The sequence below is a fragment of the Microcaecilia unicolor genome, chromosome 1 (genome assembly GCF_901765095.1).
Source record: "Microcaecilia unicolor chromosome 1, aMicUni1.1, whole genome shotgun sequence".
In the NCBI taxonomy this organism is placed as follows: domain Eukaryota; kingdom Metazoa; phylum Chordata; class Amphibia; order Gymnophiona; family Siphonopidae; genus Microcaecilia; species Microcaecilia unicolor.
Genome location: NC_044031.1, coordinates 625,529,574 through 625,549,282, shown reverse-complemented (window position 1 = coordinate 625,549,282; position 19,709 = coordinate 625,529,574).

Sequence of the window (19,709 nt, the reverse complement as noted above, 5' to 3'; positions counted from 1 at the left end):
CCAACAAAGAGGATCTATGCAGGTTTATAATTAATATAATAAAAATGGGAAAAAAGGCAATTTTCAAATAGGACAGAGAGACAAACACACATTCAAGGCCATTCATAACAACAATAACAAAACAAGTAGGACAAACCAAAGCCTTTGAACAAGGAATCATGCCATCAACCAAAGAGGGGAGACAATTAGTGAAAAGCTTGGTGAGATAATAGCCCATACAAATAGAAAAAGCTCATTGGAAGTAACAGGGCTTTACAAGGGCTTGAAAAGATAGCTCAGGCCGCAATGGCTCAGGAATACTATTCCAGAGAAAAGGTGCCAAACCAGAAAATGCAGAATACTTAGTAACCTCATAATTAGTGTGCTTGGGGTTGGGTATAACCAATCTATTAGAGTCGAGGGACCTAAGTTGGCAAGCAGGAGTGTAAGGAGTAATGAGATTCAAAAGGTACAGAGGGATCCCAATATGATATGCCTTCTGTACTAACTTAAGAATCTTGAAAGGAGAACAGAACTTAATAGGGAACCAATGTAGCTGTGATAGGAACCAGGCATGGTCACGCCTTTTACAATGCATAGAAAGCGATTGGCACAGTTTTGAAATGTTTGAAGAATGTTGAAGAAGCTAGAAGAATGGTCTAAGGTTTGGCAATTAAAATTCAATGCGAAGAAATACAAAGAGATGAACTTAGGGAATAGAAATCCACGGGAGACGTATGTGTTAGGCGGCGAGAGTCTGATAGGTACGGACGGGGAGAGGGATCTTGGGGTGATAGTATCTGAGGATTTGAAGGCGACGAAACAGTGTAACAAGGCAGTGGCTGTATCTAGAAGGTTGTTGGGCAGTATAGAGAGAGGTGTGACCAGCAGAAGAAAGGGAGTGTTGATGCCCCTGTATAAGTCGTTGGTGAGGCCCCATCTGGAGTATTGTGTTCAGTTTTGGAGGCCGTATCTTGCTAAGGATGTACAAAGAATCGAAGCGGTGCAAAGAAAAGCTACGAGAATGGTATGGGATTTGTGTTACAAGACGTATGAGGAGAGACTTGCTGACCTGAACATGTATACCCTGGAGGAAAGGAGAAACAGGGTGATATGATACAGACGTTCAAATGTTTGAAAGGTATTAATCCGCAAATGAACCTTTTCCGGAGATACGAAGGCGGTAGAACGAGAGGACATGAAATGAGATTGAAGGGGGGCAGACTCAAGAAAAATGTCAGGAAGTATTTCTTCACGGAGAGAGTGGTGGATGCTTGGAATGCCCTCCCCTGGGAGGTGGTGGAGAGGAAAACGATAACGGAATTCAAACATGCGTGGGATAATCATAAAGGAATCCTGTTCAGAAGGAATGGATCCTCAGGAGCTTAACCGAGATTGGATAGCAGAGCCGGTAGTGGGAGGCGGGGCTGGAGGTTGGGAGGCGTGGATAATGCTGGGTAGACTTATACGGTCTGTGCCAGAGCCGGTGGTGGGAGGCAGGGATAGTGCTGGGCAGACTTATACGGTCTGTGCCAGAGCCGGTGGTGGGAGGCAGGACTGGAGGTTGGGAGGCAGGAATAGTGCTGGGCAGACTTATACGGTCTGTGCCAGAGCCAGTGGTTGGGAGGTGGGGCTGGTGGTTGGGAGGCGGGGATAGTGCTGGGCAGACTTATACGGTCTGTGCCCTGAAGAGCACAGGTACAAATCAAAGTAGGGTCTACACAAAAAGCAGCACATATGAGTTGTCTTGTTGGGCAGACTGGATGGACCATGCAGGTCTTTTTTCTGCCGTCATCTACTATGTTACTATGTTACTATGTAATTGAGATTGTGATAGACTTGCACAAATCATGTTACAATAGTCCTATCGGGACACAAGTAAAGCATGAAGAGCAGTGTGATGAGAAATCTAACCTGGAATAAACTTCCTGAGCCCCTACGTCTTGCCCCTTCCTTGGCCACCTTTAAATCTAGACTGAAAGCCCACCTCTTTAACATTGCTTTTGACTCGTAACCACTTGTAACCACCTGCCTCCACCTACCCTCCTCCTTCCTGTACACATTAATTGATTTGATTTGCTTACTTTATTTCTTGTCTATTAGATTGTAAGCTCTTTGAGCAGGGACTGTCTTTCTTCTATGTTTGTGCAGCGCTGCGTACGCCTTGTAGCGCTATAGAAATGCTAAATAGTAGTAGTAGTAGTAGATGTGTTTATTAAAAGAGAGTTGAGAGTCAAACCAAAAGCCAAGATAGCGAAAGCAAGAGACAGGTGCTGTTGGCAAATTTAAAAGAATAGGGACCACATCAGGTGGAGAAAAGGAACCGGTTATCCAACATGATGTTTTTTTCTAGATTAAGCTTCAAGTTACTGTGAGATAACCAATCTGTCTTTGCTGAAAGGAGAGAGAGAGAGAGAGAGAGAGAGAGAGAGAGAGAGAGAGAGAATGAGAGAGAGAGAGAGAATGAGAGAGAGAGAGAGAGAGAGAGAGAGAGAGAGAGAGGATGCTGCCAGTAGCACTGTGTTCAGGACATGCCTTTCTCTGCCACCAGAAGGGAGTATTCATTAGTTCAGTACATTTAGAAAACCAGACAAATAAATCCTACAGAAAGCCCAGCTGTGCGGTTTTGATGGCTTATTACTGTATTTTTGCATAGGTGGATGCTGAGGATAAACTAACTGATCATTATTTTATTATTTACCAGGATAAAACTACCTGCATTCGGCAGGTGTGGACCTATCTGAAGGCACTGTGGTAACTAAAGCAGATGTTTCTTTTCTAAGAAAGGTATTATTAGAAAATTAGGATGGAAAACTGATTTGCTGCTTCTCCTTTGACAGGGGTTGAAGTCAGACTCTGCCCTGGAAGGGATGGTCACTTAGGGGCCAGTAACAGTGTCCTGTGTTCAGTGGGAGGATTAGGGAAGAGTTTTGGAAGCAGAAATTCCTCCTGCATTTAGAAGGACTGAGTTTCATGGAATCTGAGGGGTTACCCTGCAATGGGAGGGATTGAAAACTGACTGGAATTCTATTGTGGAGTGGAGGGGTTGCCCCTGCAATGGGAGGGATTGAATGCTGATGGGGGGGGGGGAGGGAATGGGTCTGTCCTCATTGCAGGTTTGGGGAGAGAGGGAGCAGTAAATATGGCTAATGGGGGGGGGGGCTCCCTTTGCTAGGGTGGCATAAATTAGCTTCCAATTACCTGTGCTCATATCTTGGAGTCCTTTAGTTTGGTCCCTGATCCTGGCACCTCCCAGGATCTGCTCCCACAGCCAACAATTCCCTGCACCACCCGGGCCAGAACTGAAGGTTCTGCCCAGAGTACAGAAAACATGGACCCTGTAGAACCATACTGATCCAGGGAAAGGAAGATCTGAAGCAGTACCAGAGCCATTTTAAAGCTGATACCCAACATAGGGGGAGAAGGTCACTAGGAGTGATGGAGTCCGGAAGCTCAGAGACTGCCCGCCTGGTGAAACAGCGCAGTGCCACTAGCTGCACCCTCCAGCTGAAGAGGTAAGAGATGGGGGACACCCCTCACCCTATTTATTCTTCTGAAAGACTGCCGCAGTGCATTTTGCCCTCTCTCTTCAGCATCCGCTGGCCCCATGGTTATAATAAGCATCTTTTCTTCTTGTTCAAAAGCAGTCAGGCTGCAAATGAACAAGGCTAGATTCCAGCTGTTTCCTTTGTGGGAGCTGTGTACCAGCCATGTAGACACACAATTTCCAAGTGTGGCGGGGGTGAGGGGTGAATGTGAAGATTTTTCACTTTTTTTTTTCACCGAGGAATGATTAGATAGTTAGTATAATGAGTTTAGAACCACGATTCACTAATCCGTCCTGCAACCTTGGGCAAAGCCACTCTTATCTCAGGTATCCACTTATAATTAAGCTCTTTAGAGAATATTTATCAGCATCCGACAGCCCTGCAATTGACTAGTGGCACTATAAAAATATGTATTTATTTAAGCATTTGCTAGAGTAACTATCACTGCAGCATCAGTGCGGTGTGCAAATGGTTATCCATAATCGAACAAAAAAAAACCCCAACATAAATATTATTAACTCTTAAAGTAGGACATTAGCTTCAATGATCCGAATAACATTTATTTTTCTTTTCACTTGTTTACTCATTGTCCATCCACGAATCTTCTAGTCAGAAATGCCTCTTCTCTGTCTGGCATCTCCCTCTTGCAGTACTTGGGGTTTACGGGATGATTCTTTTAGGCTGTTAGGATGGATGACAGAAGGACCAGACCTGTGTATGAAGCGTTTTATTTCAACGAGTAAATGAATTTTTACGGCTCACTTCATCTGAGAGGTTTTGGTGATTAATAGCTCCAGCAGTGCCTGTTCCTGTCGTCTTCAAGCAGGCGGCTAATCTCTCACGTTCCACTCCTAATGTAACCGGCTATCTTGATTAGACGGATAATTAATTGCATTAAAGGCTTCAGAAGAACAGACACGACCTCTCCCTTTCAGATCCGGGACAAACCCGTAGTTTGGAGGGAATTTCCGAAAACAAGTCTTAAGAAAGTGTTTTCTTGTGTATCAAGGAAGACCTTCTTTTTCTTTGTTTCACATTTAACGGTTAAATTCGAAAATAAAATGATTGAAGTGCACAGGATATGCGGTAACAAAACGAATAAATTAAGATGCGGCTGGGTTATTTTTCAGGTTATGAATTTCCTGATGTCGTACATTTATTGTCTCTGAAACGTGAGTTTCGCTGCACTGATCAAATAGTCCTTTATATGCTCTTTTAAAATTATTTTATTTACTCGTTCATTCAATTTAATTTTCTGCCTGTCCAAACAACGCTTCAGGCGAAATACGAATAACATCAGGGAACACAATTATTTTCCTCTTTAGCGCTTCATCAATTGCATTTCAGGATTTTTCATGCATATCTTCAGAGCTGGCATTTAGGTGATGTTAAAGCTAAATATATCATGGAATGTTTTTCTGTTTTATTTGGCGTTCCCTTCCCTTGTTTGATTTTAAGGATTGTAAACCGCCCTGCGAATATAGTAAGTCGAAATAAACCCTAAACAAAGCTATCTCATATGTAGTAATTATACGTTCAGGAAAAGAATCCGCAGGAAGACAGAGAACTCAAAAGACCCCACGGAAAACAACAAAATAGAATAAAAGTGGGAGAGCGACCAAGGATACCAAAGTCTGAGAAGATGTATAATAGTAGAAATGTTTATTGAAGTATATTATACGTTCTACACATACAGGTGCATTAACTAGACTCAATTTTCTACAGAATGGGAATTTGTATTTGAGATCTGAAATGCACCTTGAAGTATAGTTTGCACAGAAATGACTGAGCAACTGCAGCAGTCGGGGAACAGTAGATACAATAATCTGCTTTCTGTTCCCAATTCCCGTTTATTTAAGAACAATTTTAATTATTTCTCATGCAAGGTGCCAAGGACTGAAGTTAGATGTAGTGTAAACTATGAAGCGTTAATTTGGACAGAGGGTACATTTCTTTTAATCTCTCTTGAGCAGGGGAAACCGCCTGTCCCGGGCTGCTCCACCAGTAACACAGAGCAGGAACTGTCCAGTATACCAGACAGGGAGATATTTGTTGCAGGACATGTTCTGACTTTGAATAATAATACAAATAATATATTTCCTGGGAGATGTGAAGTGTTGATCTATAAAAACACAGTGGATAGACTGAAACACAGTCAGATTTTGTCCTCTTAGTTCTCGTTTAACAATTACTTGAATGTGTACAGCGCTGCGTACGTCTAGTAGCGCTATAGAAATGATAATTAGTAGTAGTAGTAATGTCCCTGAGAGACAGAAACCGAATAAGCTAAGTGACCCCTTCAGCTCTATCTTGTGTCTGTAGGTTTTAAGGGTTTTCACAACTGCTCTGTGCTGCAGAGGCGTCACCGCTGCAGTTCATATGCGACCGAAATCGGAATGCACCAGAAAGAAACCACCACCTGCACACAAATGACTTTTTATATTATAGTATATATATATATATATATATATATATATATATAAACATATACACATACGACCACCTTCTGTGAAACATGTGAAGTATAGATCTTATCATAATTCTAGCTTTGTTTATTGCTCAGTACAATGTTGGAACTCCCTGATAGAATCTTATTTACGATTTTTGTAAAATGTTAAAAGCTTATTTGTTCTCTGTTTACTGTTATCTTTGAGATTATTGTTTTAGAGATAAACATGGCTGATTAAGTTTATTATATTGTGTATTTCTCTCACTATATAAATAAGAAAATTTGCTGACATTTAAGCACAAATTAAAGAGACATCTGATGTGTTATCTACCTCTGCTGTTTAAGTATTTGGCTGATATTTTGAACTTTTCTGCTTTTTGTTTATGGATGTTGAGGCTATTAAGCTAGGGTTTTTTTTAATTATTATTTTTATTGAATGTTTAAAAAATACATCAATCAAAAGAAGAAAAATAGAAAGAAAAGAAAACAACATGTACTATATTGCAATACAATAAAATACATTAAGCTGAGTTCAGAGAGTTCTATATAGTTAAGCCCTAGAAGAAAGAAAAAGGTCCAAGGTTTTCCATTTCTGAAGACCATTATTGGGTCCAGGTATAAAGTTTATTGCCATTGCTCATATTTTTTGTATAGTAAGATCCAATTCCACCACAGGACAACGTTAACTGGAGAATTATCTTTCCAATGCGATATTATTAGTTTCAACGCAATAGAGACTAAGAAGTCAAACAATAGTTTATCATTCTCTGAAAATATAAATGGGGTGCAACTGGATTTCCAGATTATGTACTTTGGTAAAAAAGATTCTTGAAACCCGAAAATCCATTTTTGCAAGACCAACATAAATCGCAATTACAGTACCCAGACAATTTGCTCTTTCTAGGCGTCCAAAGGGCCCTGTGGTACTTAAAGAAAAGAGATTGTGATATTGCAGCTGACAGGGATGCCCTTGAGCCCTTTGACCATAAACGACACCATTGAGTATCTGACAATGAATCGTGAAGATCCCTTTCCCATACGTGTTGCGTAGAGAATCGTGGAGCAATAATATTGGACCTCATAGCTTTATAAAACAATGAAGCTTTGTGCTATATCTTGCACTGATTGTCAATGAAGCTAGTGAGAGCCATATTGTTCATTACACAGCTTAGATTCCATTTTTTTGATTTAATTACACTGCACAACTGATACCACTGTAATAATTGTATCGTGCTCGCGCCGGGACTCATTAAGTTAGGTTTTGTTTGTTAAAATTATGTGCAGTGTGTATTATGTATTTCCATGAGTGTATATTGTACCTTGCCTAGGGTAAGGGCAGGTTATAAATAATAAAATCTAATCTAATATACACACTATATATATATATAGTGTAGGCCAGGTGATTCCGTCCTTAAGGGCTGATGATGGAAAATGCAATTGGTGAAATCTATGTAATTGCATCTAATTATGTTTTTATGTGTTAATTAATTTATTTAGTTGATGCTCTGTGTGCATTTGTGTATAAACTGTTTTTTAACTTGATTTTTTTCAGAGATGACAGATAAATGTATTTTTCTATATTTATATTTTTATTGAAGTTCTTGTAGCATAGAACAATATTGATCTATGCAATTAAAAATGTTAAGACAGGAGGAAATGAAGCACTTCCCTAACAATAGAAAGAAACAATGTGGACAACAGATATGCAGGCAGAAATCGCCAGTGTGTGTGAATATGTGAAGTTATTGTAACTGCGCTTTTGGCATTGAAATCTGTTAAACTGTTCAGGGCTGAATGAGTCCAGCTCAGAAGAGACTTATTTTACAGAGGACCAGCCACTTTCACATTCCTTAAAATTGGAGAAATGAGAACTCAGTTTAAATGAAAAACCCTGTACTATGAAACTTGATTGTTACAATGTTGTGTCTTCTGTTTATGCAGAAATATGACTCCCCCATGAAATTTATATTATTCCCAGATTCAGAAACATTACAAAATAGTCTATCAGATTATTCAATTACTGGAATATTATTTATTTTAAAAGGAAACATCAACATGGGTGACACACCTTTAATAAATACTTTCTACTATTCACAATTTTAGGGAAAATATTCATATATACAGCATCCTCATAAGAATGAACACTCTATCCACCTGGATTTTTGAATGCAATTGATGCCTGAATAACATTTACCATCTGCAGACTTAAAAAGGAAAAACAACTAAATACCCATGTTGCTAAGAGACTCATCTAGACTCTGAACTACGCTGGCAATCCTCTTAAAACGTACGAGAAGAGGGTGCTTATTTTTCTTATTTATTTCTACAGATAAAACTGACATAATTGCAAAAATCAAATACAGCGGTGTAAATTATTCTGCAATTTTGATTATGCTCAAGACTGAACTGCAAACACGACTCTGTCAACTAGAATCGCTTTTTTTTGGTGGGGGAGGGGCAGGAGCTTCATAAATGTAATTAAATAAATCAAATAGTGAATTTTGTGATTTCTCCAGATTTCTAGTTTTTTTCCGTGCAGCAGATTCAGCAAATGTATTTCTATGTGCTGCAGCAGTACTTCCATATTGATTGGATATCTCATCGTTAGTATTATACCCAGAGATGCTTATTGCAAAAAAACCACTGTCACAGGGGCGGATGCATGTTCATGGAGATGCTCCAATGTTTCTGGGTGTGCAGGTCGTGCTTGTGCCACTTCTGCAGCTGCATCTGTGTACTAAAGGGCACGCAGTCTGCTTTTTAGCTTGCTGTCTTTTATGTTTTTGACAGCAAGTTTAGCAATCTAAAAACAATCCTCTTCTGTCATCTAGAATAAATTTAAAATTCATCAACTGCATTCTTGTGGACGTGTTTCTCTCTGCAGGACGCTTGTGGGTCTCTGTGTCTGCGCTAGGAGTCTCACACATGTTTCTGTGTTCAGGATGGTTGTGAGTTGCTGTGTGTGCACAAAGATTCTCTCATTTCTGTACATTTTCTCCGTAGAGGACACTTGTGGGTCTCTGTGTGTGCAATAGTATTTTCTCATTTCTGTTCATACATGTTTCTGTGTTCAGGATGGTTCTGTGTGTGCACTAAGACTATCATGTTTCTGTTCATACATGTGTCTGTGTACAGAGTGCTTGTAGGTCTCTGTGTTGCACTAAGATTTTCTCATTTCTGTGTACAGGACATTTGTGGGTGTCTGTGTTGCACTAAGTGTATCTCGTTTCTATTCATACATGTTTCTGTGTATAGGATATGTCTGAGTCTCTGTATTGCCCATGAATGGCTGTGCAATTCCACCTGCTGTTCTATGAACCTGGAAAGGCCAATGTAAAAAAAGTATGTTGTAAGCTTATTTTTAAAATAAAAGGTTTGGTAATAGTCTTGAATGTTGAGGAGGGGGACTCCTTAAAGAAAAACATTGAAACTTGTGGAATCTAATCTAGCTTTAGACAATGGAGAAAATCACCAAATGGTTCTGTTTCTGTGACTGCAAATCTTTTCCTATATTACTAGGGGACGAAGAGTTTTGTAAAATAGTGAGATAGTCCTACATAAAAAAGCCTTATGTACTAAAACTAAGATCTTAAACTTCATTCAGTAGGAACAAGGCATCCAATGAACTTCCTTAAGTAATGGAGCTACTGGTAAAAGGGCAAAAGTGCCACGATGACATCAGTCTGGTGGCTCAGGGTTGGCAGCTCACCAAAGGTGAAAGCCATAGCTGAGTGTCCCTTATATTCACGTTTACTATACCACTTAGCTAAATCAATAAATCTCAGTGGTTTACAAAAATAGCAAGATAGGGCAAATTCACAGGAAAAGAACACCCATATCAGATAGGAAAGAATCCATTCTTACCACAAGAGAAAGACAATAAAATTCAGATAAATCTCCACCAAAGACGCTAAATAAGATTAGCTGGGGACTAGAAAATAGAGCACGGTCTGCTTATAAATTATTTTAATATTTATGGTGGGATTTGTTTTTTTACTACCTTGATGGTAAAACATTGCCTTAAGGTTTCTAGCCCTTTGCTCGTCCCTTTTAGGAAAATCTTACTCCTCCCTTTTACAAAGCCGCACTAGTGGCTGCTGGTGCGGAAATGGAGACACAGCCCATTCAAAGTCGGCATTGCAGTGTGGCAGCCGCTAGTGTGGCTTTGTAAAAGGGGTGTGTGAAGAAACAAGTGTGTTTTAAGCCTGTAAAATGTATTGGATATTCCTGCATTGATTTGTTCTGAAGTGTATTTCTCCTATTTGGCTTGCAGATGGTGCATATTTATGCTTAAAGCTGTTACAGAGGACCGACTGCTCTTTCTTTTAGTTGGCGCACAGATAATAGGAAGTGCCTGTAGTGATGTAACCAGTTCTTATTTGAAACTTGACTGTTCTGGGCTCTGATTGACCTGGAGTTTTGAAATTACCCAGCAGTGGCTGGCTGTTGCTTCAGTTTCAGCCTGGGAGGAAAGAGACAGATCTTTTTGCCGAGGCTCGGTGAATTATATGTCCTGACCTTCCCAGGTATGGTTTAGACAGTATATAGATGTTTAGTTAGTGTTATAATTGATCCATATTTCAGTTACCTGTTATTGTTTGCTAATTGCACATTTTTTTGTTCATTGGTCCAGTATGAGAATAAACACATTTGTTTGTTCTGCCTGTCTGAACTGATAAAGAATTCTGGTGGTTTGTGTGTTGGGTCTGTGAGTGTTTTCTGGGAACTGTGGGATCACTGGGAGTGTGGCTCCAGTAACCTAGAAATCACTGAGGATAATTTGTTAGCGAGAGACTCATTCAGAGGTGGTTGTGACCCAGTCGGTGGGGGAGTGTGCTAGTGTAGAGCACAAACAGCAGGTGCAGGTGGACTTGAGCTGTGCTGGGAATAGACCCTCTAAGCGACCATGAGGTGACACCAGGTGGGTGGCTAGGCATTTCGTGACAGGGGAGGATAATGAGGTGAAATGTAAAGACATTTTTATACTATTGATTAATTTTTATGTATTGAGGCATTTTCAAAAGAACCTCCAAGTCAGAATTGAAAGATCCTGAGGTTCCAGAGGTGATCCTGGAAATTATAGACTAGTAAGCCTGACGTCAGTGCTGGGCAAATGGTAGCGACTATTATAAAGAACAAAATTACTGAGCATATTCAAATACATGGATTAATGAGACAAAGCCAACATGGATTTAGTGAAGGGAAATCTTGCCTCTCCAATCTATTACATTTCTTTGAAGGGGTGCAAAACATGTGGATAAAGGTGAGCCGGTCAATACTGTGTATCTGGATTTTCAAAAGGCGTTTGACAAAGTACCTCTTGAAAGACTCCAGAGGAAATTGGAAAGTCATGGGATAGGAGGTAGTGTCCTATTGCGGATAAAAAATTGGTTAAAAGATAGAAAACAGGGAGGAAGTGACGTCACTGGACTTGATGGCAGCCTGATTTGTTTCCTCTGCCCTGCTCTTCAGTAAATCCTTTCTAATCGGCGTGCTCTTTGCACTGATTTGATTAGAAGAAGCAGAGAGTTGAAATATAAGGAAGACTACTATGAGTAAAGCTGGTTTGGGTGCTGTGAAAGAAGTGGAGAAGACTCCTAAAAAGGTATCGGCCAAGCAGACGGGACGCCATGCGGTCTCGATTCCGGTGCCTGATTCCGACTCGGAGTCGGCTCTTTCGGGGGCTGACTCGTCGGAATATCCGAAGAGAATGTTAAATTGTCTTGCTGAAATAAAGGAGGAGATTAAAGCGTCCAGAGTGACATAGTGAAGCGAATTGATCAGCTGAGCTCTGATATGCACGAGTTGGGAGCTCGGGTGGCGGAGCTGGAGGCGAGAATGGACAAGCAGTCTGAAAACTTGTGTTCCTCCCAGACTCGAATTACTAAATTATTTAATCAGCACGAGGAGGTATTGTACAAATTAGACGACCTGAAAAATAGAGGTCGTCGGAAGAACCTGCGATTTCGAGGAGTTCCCGAACACATGTTGAGCATAGTTAAAGTGCTTTGCACCCAGCTTCTGAACATTGAGGAAGAGGCGGCAGTTTTGCAGTTTGAACAGGTATATAAAGCGCTTGGGCGCCCGAGGGAATCGGCACTGAGTTATATCGCGGTGCATTTTTTACGCTACACGGATAAGGAGCTGATCCTGTCTAAGGCTTGCACACATGCCCAGCTGATGTTTAACGAGGCAAAAGTTTTTGTGTACCAAAATATTTCAACATACACATTGCAACAGAGGAGGCTACTGAAACCTGTCTTGGATGTGCTGTCGGCTGCAAGTATTAGATATAGATGGGCATTTGCATTTGCACTTACTTTTACAGTGGCGGGGAAATCTCATCGGGCCCGCCAGCTGGGAGAGGCATGGAAAATTTTGCATGCAGAGGATTTGACTTCATCTGTGCATCCCACAACTGTGATGGCGCCTGAGACACATGAAAAATTGCAGCGTTGGCAAAGGGTTGAATCTGCTCAGAAGAAAATGTTACGGGCGATCGATGAGGAGGGAAAAAATCCGCCATGAAGAATCACTCTGGAGGTGACGGTAACTGGTGGATGGAAGATCTGTGATTGGTGGACATTTACTTGTAATGCAATGTGCTCCTGTTTGGCTATGTGAGCTTCACATCTACCCGTTCAACTCCACTCATTATTTTATAGACCTCTATCATATCTCCCCTCAGCCGCCTTTTCTCCAAGCTGAAGAGCCCTAGCCGCTTTAGCCTCTCCTCATAGGGAAGTCGTCCCATCCCCTTTATCATTTTCGTCGCCTTTTTCCGCACCTTTTCTAATTCTTTGATTAAATTTCAACTGAAAGTCCTTAGACCATTCCTCTTATTTTTGTAGATCTCTTCTCATGTTTTCTTCTCACTTTGTTTGTAATCTTCATGTCATCTGCAAAAAGGCAATCTTTTCCACTTACCCATTTAGAATTTCACTAACAAATATATTAAATAGAATTGGCCCCAGCACCAATTCACATTTCTTTCCTCTGAGCAGGTTCCATTTACCACTGTACTTTGTTGTCTGTCAATCAACTAATTTCCAATCCAGTTAACCTCTTTGGTTCCTAACTTCATACTGCTCAGCTTAATCATGAGCCTCCAGTGAGGCTACTACAAAATAATACCTTAGAATGCACTTGATGATGGATATCTGTGCCCAACAGCTGCCCTTCGTCAACATAAACCATATATATACTTAATGGAAAAATTGATATTTTAAATGTATTATCCCATATCTTAAACTTGACCAAACATAAGTCTACTACAATGGCAAACATCTCAACACAGATCCTGCAATATACAGCAATGGCATATATCCTTCAAACATGGCTGATTAAGCAAAACGGGGAAATACCTTTGAAGTCTTTTTCCCTTCTTTTGGCTCTACTACTTTCTCTCCCTTCTGATGCTGACTAAATAAAATAGCTTGTTACCTTTAGATTGTAAGCGCTCTTGAGCAGGGACCGTCCTTCCCCATGTTTAAACTTGTACAGCGCTGCGTAACCCTGGCAGCGCTATAGAAATGCTAAGTAGTAGTAGTAGTAGGAATGGTATCAAAGGCTTTGCTGAAATCCAAGTAGATTACGTTTAGTGCATGTCCTTTATCCAGTTCTCTGATTACCCAGTCAAAGAAATTAATCAGATTCATATGGCTAGATTTTCCTTTAGTAAAACCATGCTGCTTCAGACCATAAAGTCCATTAGATTCTAGTTCACTATCATTTCCATCAGCAGAGTTTCCATTAATTTTCCAAGCACTGAAGTGAAGCTTACTAGCCTTTAATTCCCACTTCTTCCCTGTCCCCACTTTTGTGAAGCTGGACCACATCCGCTCTTCTTCAATCCCATGGAACATCTCCTGTCTCCAAGGATCTACTAAATAAATCCTTACAAGATCCTGCCAGGATTTCTCTGAGTTCCTTCAGTATTCTTGGATCTATCTCATGGAACATCTGTCTCCAAGGATCTACTAAATAAATCCTTACAAGATCCTGCCAGGATTTCTCTGAGTTCCCTCAGTATTCTTGGATCTATCTCATCTGGCCCCATGCTTTCTCTACTTTCAATTTTTCAAGTTGTACATAAATGCTTTCTTCTGTGAACAGTGTGACTTCTACTCCATTCCAATTTATAGCCCTGGGAACCAGCTGCAGTCTTGTTCCATCATGAAAACAGAAGTGTTTGTTTAGCACATCTGCTTTCTCCTCATCTTTCTCCACATAAGACCATAAGAGTAGCCATACTAGGTCAGACCAATGGTCCATCTAGCCCAGTATCCTGCTTCCAACAGTGGCCAAGCCAGGTCACAAGTATCTGGCAGAAACCCAAATTGTGGCAACACTCCATACTACAAATCCCAGGGCAAGCAGTTGCTTCCCCGTGTCTGTCTCAGTAGGAGACTATCAGGCTTATTTTCGAAAGAGAAGGACGCCTATCTTTCGACACAAATCAAAAGATGGGCGTCCTTCTCACAGGGTCGCCCAAAATCGGCATAATCGAAAGCTGATTTTTGGGTGTCCCCAACTGCTTTCCATTGTGGGGACGACCAAAGCTCACGGGGGCGTGTCGGAAGCATAGCAAAGGCAGGACTTGGGTATGCCTAACACATGGGTGTCCTCGACCCATAATGGAAAAAAAAGGGTGTACCTGACGAGCACTTGGACGACTTTACATGGTCCTGTTTTTCTTACGACCAAGCCACAAAAAGGTGCCCGAAATAACCAGATGACCACCAGAGAGAATCGGGGATGACCTCCCCTTACTCCCCCAGTAGTCACTAACCCCTACCCACCCTCAAAAAACTCTTTAAAAATCTTTTGTGCCAGCCTCAAATGTCATACTCAGAGAACCTTGTTTACTTCATGTCTTAAGTATGTATTCTCTTCTTCAGTGTCGATAAAGGCCTTGGTCATTATCTCTAATTTCCTTTCCAAATCAGTTTTCTATGTTCTCAGACAGGAATACAAACAGAATAACAGCTCTCTCTAGTTTGAGAACTGTTGAATGCTAGTAGTCAGTGAGGGGCATTTTTGATATGACACCTAAGTCTGAATTTGGATGTTTTACAAAAAACGTCCAAATTCAGAACAGGAAAGTAGGTCATTTTCAAGAAAAAAAGTCTATCTTTCCCTTTTGAAAATACTGTTTGAAAAAACGTTTTGTGATTTCGCCGTTTTATTTTTTGGTCCATTTTCAAACAAAAAATGCCCAAATGTAAAACATCCAAAATAGAGGAGGAGTGGCTTAATGGTTAGTGCAGTGGGCTTTGATCCTGGCAACATGGGTTCATTTCCCACTGCAGCTCCTTGTGACCTTGGGCAAGTCAAGTGCATGAGGGGCATTTTTGGATATGATGTCTCAGTCTGAATTTGGACATTTTTGTGAAACATCCAAAATCAAAACAGGAAAGAAGGTCATTTTCTACAAAAAAAAAAAAGTATCTTTTCCTTTCGAAAATGCTGTTTGGGAAAAAGTTTTGTGATTTGGACGTTTTATTTTTTGGTCCATTTTCAAACAAAAAACATCCAAATGCAAAACATACAAAATACACAAGAAAATCTACAATAGAGTGAAACCATTCACATGTTCTTAGTGTGGTAAAAGCTTTGGTTGTAATGTAAATCTCAAAGTGCATCAAAGAGTCCACATAGGAGAGAAACTATTTGCATGTATGCAGTGTGGTAAAAGCTTTGGTCAGAAGGTAAACCTAACAGTGCAACAGAGGATACACACAGGAGTGGAACCATTTTCATGTCCTGAGTGTGGTAAAAGCTTTGGTTTGAAAGAAAGCCTCACACGGCATCAAAGAATCCATATAAGGATGAAACCATTTATATGCACTGAGGAGGTAAAAGCTTCAGTTGCATTGTGACAGATAATTAGGGAATGTGCATTCTTACTATGAAGTATGAAAAAATAGCACTCTGGTGTTTAGATATATGTAATGGCACCTCCTTTTTATCTATAGATCTGAATTCAAAGCTCAAATCTACTGATAAACAATAGACACAAGGCTCTAGACACAAGGCTCAGATGTTATAAAAAAAATAAAAATAAAAAGCTTGGCATCAGGTAGAATAGTGGAAAAGTGACATCCCAGGAAAGCAATAGGGCATCCTTGGGTACACTGCAGTGGACTTTATAAAATGCTCCCAGGTGCACATCTGACCATTACTCCCTTACCTTTACTGCTGAGCCCCGCAAAACCCACCCCAATCCCACTACCCCCAACTGTACACCACTACCATAGCCCTTACAGGTGAAGGGAGCACCAATATGTGGATACAATGGTTTTCTGGTGGGTTTTGGAGGGCTCACAGTTTCCTCCACAAGAGTAACAGGTAGGGGGAGGTAGAAGCCTGAGTCCACCAGTCTGCAGTGCACTGCACCACTACTAGACTACTCCAGGGACCTGCATGCTATTCTAATGGATCTGAGTATAACATCAGAGGCTAGCAAGTAGTATTTTTAATCACTTTTTTGGGGTGGGAGGGGGTTAGTGGCCACTGGAGGAGTAAGGGCACATTTTTGTGTGGCATGGAGGAGTAGCCTAGTGGTTAGTGCTATGGACATTGCGCCAGGCATAGTGGGTTTAATTCCTACTGCAGCTATTTGTTATAAAAACAGGTCTAGCTCAAAACATCTAAGTTTTAGTCCTGGACATTTTTGTTTTGTTCTATTATGGGTGAAAAAAATCTAAGTCTTAGGAACGTGCCCCTGGTACACCCCCTTGAGATTTAGATGCACTTCTGACGGACTTCAGAGAATAACGTCTAAAAAGAGGTTTCAAAAATACTGATTTGGACGTTTTTGTGAGAAAAACGTCCACATGCAGACTTATGTCACTTTTTGGGCGTTTTTCTCTTTTGAATTTTTGGACGTTTTTCTCTTGAGCCTGAGTGTCTCTTTACATTGCTTCAAATCACTAAGTTGCTCACTCATAGAGCGTAAGGCAGTCAAGACAAACCAGCCCGCTGATTTCAAACTTTCCTTTTTGCCAGTGAGGGATAAAAATTGTTCATATTTCTTTTCTACATTTCTTGACTTACATCCACGTGTGAACGATTCTACATAAGAATTCTTACCCAATGATTCAACAATATTCTGCAAAGTACTCTGTATTTGGTACACAGTATTCCCTTCCTGCTTCTCGGACTAATTGTGTTTTGATTTGAAGAATAACATTGTGCTCTTTACCTCATGTGAGTGTGTTCAACTTTATCTTTTATGTTTGCTGTCCTGTATCAGGTCTAAGGGGACAAATCAATACTTCTGTGAACATAAGGAGGAACAGGGGTGATATGATACAGACGTTCAAATATTTGAAAGGTATTAATCCGCAAACGAATCTTTTCCGGAGATGGGAAGGCGGTAGAACGAGAGGACATGAAATGAGATTGAAGGGGGGCAGACAGAAAAGATGTCAGGAAGTATTTTTTCACGGAGAGGGTGGTGGATGCTTGGAATGCCCTCCCGCGGGAGGTGGTGGCGATGAAAACGGTAACGGAATTCAAACATGCGTGGGATGTGCATAAAGGAATCCTGTGCAGAAGGAATGGATCCTCAGAAGCTTAGCTACAATTGGGTGGCAGAGCAGGTGGGGGGATAGAGGGGTTGGTGGTTGGGAGGCGAGGATAGGGGAGGGCAGACTTTTATACGGTCTGTGCCAGAGCCGGTGATGGAAGGCGGGACAGGTGGTTGGGAGGCAGGAAAAACTGCTGGGCAGACTTATACGGTCTGTGCCTTGAGAAAGACAGGTACAAATCAAGGTAAGGTATACACATGAGTTTATCTTGGGCAGACTGGATGGACCGTGCAGGTCTTTTTCTGCCGTCATCTACTATGTTACTATGTTACTATAACATTAAAAGATTTTTAAGGAACAGATCCTCTCAAAATTAATCCTTTTTGTTGCCTGTGTTGTTCCACCAATTGTTAAAAGATCTGTTTATACCTTATTAGATATTACATGAATACCCTCTTAATGCTATGCTTTTATATAAGTGAGAGGTGCTCAGTGAATACAACTTTGCTTGGGAATTAACTCAAATTAATAGGTACACAATTTAATTAACAATTTTAATTAAGGCCTGAGTAATAAGGCCTGAGTAAAGAAATATGTAGAAACTTACAGTCTCTGTGTTTCAATAAGATATCATGTTTAATGTTTCCACACAGAATCAATACCACATATTTACTCATGCTTACCCCCGTTTGCTCAAATTGATTTAGACTGTGTGTGTGATCCAGCAAGTGAGGATTGGGGGTAGGCCTGCATAATAACACAGCTGGATAAAGTTGCAAAACTGAAAGTAAGTACTTTGTTAATGGAAAACCTGAGGCCTGTTACATCACAGGGCCAGGAACAAAGGGTGGTTTAACAAATACAGTTTTATCCAAGGCTTGTGGCTGACAGGGACCAAACACAGTCTGAGGCTGTTGGTTGCCAAGCCCCAAACACCGCCTGTTAACTCTTCTCTTTCTTTCTCTGAGTTCCAGGCTCAGGGCAAGGCTTACAGGTCTGAAGTCAAAAGTGGCTACCTCAGCCAAGTCACACTCATGAGTCATAAGTGGTAGAGGCTTATGGTAGGGCTTCAACTCTTCCTTCTCTGGGCCTCCTTAACCCCAGTCTAGCCCTACCTTTCATATTTCCTTATTTCTGTACCTTCGGCTCCACTTCTCCCATTTCACTTCTTCCCTGGGCTAATGGGTTTAAGGTGGCTCAAGCTATCTGAGGGACTATCCTTAATGGTGAGGGGCAGTATTCTGTATACCCCCTCACACTGTGCTATCTGCTGTCAGGCTAATACTGTTCCAAAAAGAGTCAGATTTGAAAAACAGAATTTCACTGTAGCACTATTTTTTGATGTTAGCTCAATTTGAACAGGAATTTCTCACCTCTGCTCAGGGAGAAATCCTTGCTCCTCCTTCGATGAGGCACCTTTCTCCATGGCACATCTTTCCAATCCCTCTGCTGGGTTGGAGTCCACCATTTTTCACATAAGCATTGCCATACTGGGACAGACCAAAGGTCCATCAAGCTCAGTATCCTGTTTCCAACAGTGGCCAATTAAGGTCATACGTTCCTGGCAAGATCCCAGAACAGTAAAACAGATTTTATGCTGCTTATCCTAAAAATAAGTGTGGAATTTTCCAAGTTCATCTTAATAATGGCTTATGTACTTTTCTTTTAGGAAATTATCCAAACCTTTTTAAAACCCTGCTCAGCTAACTGCTTTTACCACATTCTCTGGCAATGAATTCCAGAGTTTAATTACACATTGAATGAAGAAATATTTTCTCTGGTCGACCAAGGCCCGGCTTTGTTGAACAGGAAGTGAAGTGAAAGAAGTCAGGCCTATGAAGGGAAACACCACGGAGCATGCTGCTTCCACTGTTCTGTGCGAGAGCTTAGCTAGCAGGTCAGGCTGTCCATGGACTGGAAGGAGCAAATTACAGTAAAGTCTCAAACAGCTCCCAGAGATTAAGTGGCAGTGCTACTCCTCAGAAGGGGTAGATGAGGTGGAGGGCAGAGAAAAGAAGGAAGGTAAAAGAGAGGAATCAGGAGACGGAAAAGGTAAAGGATGGAGGGAAAACATGATGGACAGATGATGGTGTGAAAAATAAATGAAGAAGGAGAACTGAGAATAGGAGTACTAAAAGATATGAGATGTGGGAAGAAGGGATCAGTGTGTGAGAGCAGATGGGAGCAAGCTAAATGTGT